Here is a 4,511-nt window from a genome sequence, read left to right as displayed (position 1 = left end):
GCGTGGCATTATTCTGCTTAGGAATACGGCATGATAACGTATGCCTCATTTGGCGTTCGTGCATACTTTTTGAACACGAAAATTGTACAAATGAGTGCTATCAACCACAACAACAACAAGTATCATTCACAAGGAAACACGGCGAGAAAGAGCATGGCCGAGGCGGCCGATCCGGCCGGAAGTCCAGGTATGACGTTTTTCAGCCGGTTTTCGCCCGCGCTCTTCGGTCTTCCGGCATCGCGCGGCGAGATGGGGGCGGGGCATCGGGCCACTTTTGTTTTCTCATTGCGCCGCTTCTATTGCATGTATTGCGAAAATATTTCGTACACATGAACTATTCAATGTGTACTTGCTGCTAGTCAACTTTTCTTTTAATTCTAAAACCGCTTCACCTTCCCTTTAAACCCTACAATCAATCAATCCAAGGTTAGCAATCAAACAAGTTTCGGTTTCGGTTCTGTAAAACACAGCCGACGGCGTTGTTGGATGGGTATTCCCAATATCTCAGTAATCATCGTACCGCGCTTTTGCCATGTTGTCGGCTGTAAAATGCGTAAGATAAGCCTCCCAGGACGGCTTGGAATCGTAGCATTCACTAGCCGAGGCTAGAGCCACTAGATGAAGCTTATTTAGTGGCTCTAGCCGAGGCCTACGCAGTGCATGAACCCCATCCGCGTCCCCGCAGACGCTCAAATTCCATGCGCTTTTCCCCCATATTTGGAGCTTGCCTCACTCATGCCTGTATCGCAAAAAGCGTGTTCGCACCAGGCCAAGGGTCTGTTGATTCTGGCCTGTGACCACTGTCCGCAAGCAGTCGGTGCTTATGGCAACACCACGCCAACGAGAACACGCTAGCGCGCCAGTGCCAGCCTGCGCGCGTTCTGTGAACTATAGTTCGTGGAGCAATGAACGTTGCGGCCCAAAAAAAGGTGAACTCAGTATAGAAAACATCGGCGGAAAACGAAAAAGTTAACTTAAAAAAAAAAAAGCACGCACCCGTGGGGATTAGAACTCGCGACGTGCAAAACACTTGCAATGACGTACCCAGCGCTCCAGCCCACACGGCCACGGGGCGGGTTCTGCTGACCTGGGTAATATAAGGTATATATTGTATAACCAGTTTACACTTTTATTTATTTTTAGCATTTCAAGCAGCTTAGGTGACTATTTGTTGTTTTGCGCTCGTGCAGTAAGCATCCCCCAAGTTAGCACAATATATCACGTCTAGCAATTGCATTTCGTAGACGGAAAAGCGTTCGCAGATGCGTAGTCGTGCTGCTGACCGCTGTGCTTGTTCGCCCAGCACAAAAAAGTTCTTCCCGCACCCTATTTTTACGCTGTACGGTAAAAAAATCAGTTGATTTTATTTCCTTAGTACCTATATTGACTTCGCTGACTTTTCTCCCCCTTCAAGAGGCCTTATATTTTCCTACTGGCGTGCCAGTCAGCGAAGCGTCGCATGTGCGCTTGTGCAGCGCTTGTGTGAAGCGACCTTGACTTGGAGCTAGATACAGTGTACAAACTAACCAAGTAAAGAAAGGTCCATTCTTCCATTCATAAATGTGTCCTGGCTTCGTTTCAACTGAGCGAACGAATTGCGACGACCCGTCGGCGGCCGGCGGACGAAACGCTGCGCCGACTGACTCTCTCTGAAGGCCGGGGAGCCGTGCAGTAGCGCAGCCAATTGCGAGCTTGGCTCCTCGCGACGTCACACGAAAACGCCGCAGAAAATGGGCGAGCGTAAAGAGAGGAGGACAGTATTTTCGAATTAATTTTTCTACTAAATAAAATCGCATAAATGCGCCCAGAGTGGTCGTAACATGGCCTGGGGACTCCGGACTACAATTTGCGCAAGTAAGCCCGCAATGTTTACATATCACTTCAGTGTCCCTTTAATGGCACAGTTACAGTATTGCCTTGGTTGACAGCGACCGTGATGTTCACTTTTCAGGCTATGACATGATATTTCTGTCAAACATGATATTGCTAAAAATTGCGATGTTTTTCACAGTGATAATTTTTAGGTCATATTGGTTATTAAGCAGTGCTGACGATTGCTCAAAATTACCTTCATTGGACATTGTAGAATGTATACATAACGGTTGCGGATCCAGGCAGAAAGAATCATATTAGTGCGCACCCATATGTTGGGGGTGGGGGCAGAGGTGTGCTGGTGCTCTTGATAGGGCCTGTGGTCTGTAGCCTGTTTGTTTAATTACGAAATTTTGTTCTCATGGCTGACCGATTGAGGATAGAAAGAACGGTACACCTACGCACACAGAACTTCGAAGGCAAGGAAGCGCTAACGAAAAAATTCTACCACAACGGCACGTGCGTTTCTGCGCACCGATTACGAATGTCCTTCACCTGGGCACGCTGCATGATGAATTTAAAGCTGGGTGCAGCAGTGGATGCACGCGTTGGTATGAAAGGCGGTGACAAAAGTCTCGATAACGGGCACACCATGCGACAGCGGCTACTTCACATGGAGTTGTGCCCCTGTAAAAGCAAACTACTAAAACTGCAGCGAGAGCTAATATATTTTTCACTCTTCACGTACCGATACTAATTCTGTCCCGATACACTTGAGTATCCCTCTCCAAGATTGTACATAATAAAATATTTAGGCGTTTATACGAGTTGAATTTACGTTTTCCTTCATTTAAAGTAACATATCCGCTTCACCGTGGGCACTTATTTAAACGACCGATTCAAACGCAAATATTGCATTCGAAATAAAACGAGATACACATTTTTATGTCACAGACACAAAGGTACTCTAACATCATAAAAATTTAGGAAGTGATCAATTGATCTACACCGCACAGCTTAAGGAACAGCAACCTCCATCGTCAAAAGACATCAGTGATCATGCAAGGAAAAATCAATGGAAGAAAATGACTTACAATTTGAGGCCTCTTGTGTGTTGGTACTTAGAACATGAGCTTCTCAAAGGCATGGGCGCTTCTGTCCTTGCAGCATATTGCTGTAGTTGTGGCTCAATTAAGCCCGTGAATATACACTGCTCCGGGCAGCCGCCGCCCAGGTAAAAAGCGGCCGTGGACGCAATGGAGGGGCTTTGACCGAGGTCGAAGATGGCCATCGGTTCTTTGTTACTGTCGCGACTGCGCCTGCCTGTGGCAGGGCTAGTGAGTCAGTGACCGCCGTGTCTCCCCATTTAGGATAAAGTCTGGAACTGGCTCGGCGAGCCGCAGCGCGCCCTTTTTGTCTGTTCTCCAATTTCCTAGCTTAGGGAAAAATACCGCCGGACAAATCTGCCTAATCGCGGAGGTGAAAACGACTGTCCCAACATCGACACGCAGTGCGCGCAGTCTGAGACCACACCAACAACACCCTCGAGGGCTCGACAGAAACGTGAAAAAGGAAGAATGAAGGGGTGACGCGCGGGAGAGGGGCGTACTTTGCTGTGCGCCCTCACTCACAAAGGCTTTCTGCCCACGCACGACATTCATTCAGGTAAACCCCACATTTCGCCCAATATGCAGCCCATGCATCGCATTCTTCAATTACCATGCAGGAGTTTTGAATGTCTGCCCACGGCCGCTCTATCTCCCCCTTTTTATGAGGTGGAGAGGCCGTGGTCTGCCACCACCGCTTGCATGTTGTTCTGCTTAACATACAATGATCGTCTGTTCTCTTTCACAAGTCTTCACCTGGCCGACGGTCCCTCTTTTTTTCCGTCGCGAGTTAGTGCGCACCCTCAGCCAGCGAAATATTCTCCGTGTGGCGACATGTGACGCACAAAGGGACACAACGCGCGCCTTCGGCGTCCCGCGGGCTGAGCTTACCCGAAGGCGCGATCGGTTTCGGAGCTGCACCCCTCCGCAATTATCCTGACTCGGGCGCTTCGTTTTGTGTAAGCACGAATGCGTAGGGCAGGCATTTTAGTCGTGCATGTTTCTAATAGCGGCACTTGCGAAAGATATGCGCCTTTGTTCGCAGGCGACGTACTAAGCAAAACAGTCAGCACGGCGAGGGCCGGAAAAATTTCGGAGGAGGGGGGGAGCCCCCTCTGGCGACGCTACTGAGGAGGAGGGGGGTGCAGTGAAAATTTCGCGGTGGGGGGCCCCCCTCTGGCCACGCCACTGTGTCCGGTTATGCACTTACTTGTCTGCAGTTGGCAGGGACGCTGCACAAGTAATTATGTGTTGCTAGAGTCACAATATATAGTGACACTATGTGTTGCTATATGTTGGTTGTATTAAACGGCCGCCCCCTCCACTAACACTGCCACAACCTACACTAACCCAAAAATTCAGTGCAGAGCAACAGTACGATCATTTTAGGTGCTTTTCCCGGCATAATGTGGCACTATATAAAAAGAAAAAAAAACGTGGCTCCACCCGAGATTTGAACCGAGGATTTCTGCGTAGGAGCCCAGTACTGTATCCGCTGCGCTACGATGTAGGGGTAACGTTTGCAGCGCCCCCAAACGATTTCATCCGTTTTTTTACCTCCCATTTCGGCACTCGTTTGAACCACTACTTTTT

This window comes from Haemaphysalis longicornis, unplaced genomic scaffold (assembly GCF_048455015.1).
Source record: "Haemaphysalis longicornis isolate Haplotype H1 unplaced genomic scaffold, Haemaphysalis longicornis Haplotype H1 scaffold_6, whole genome shotgun sequence".
In the NCBI taxonomy this organism is placed as follows: domain Eukaryota; kingdom Metazoa; phylum Arthropoda; class Arachnida; order Ixodida; family Ixodidae; genus Haemaphysalis; species Haemaphysalis longicornis.
The sequence above is the reverse complement of the archived record's forward strand: the minus strand, read 5'-3'. Positions refer to the sequence as shown.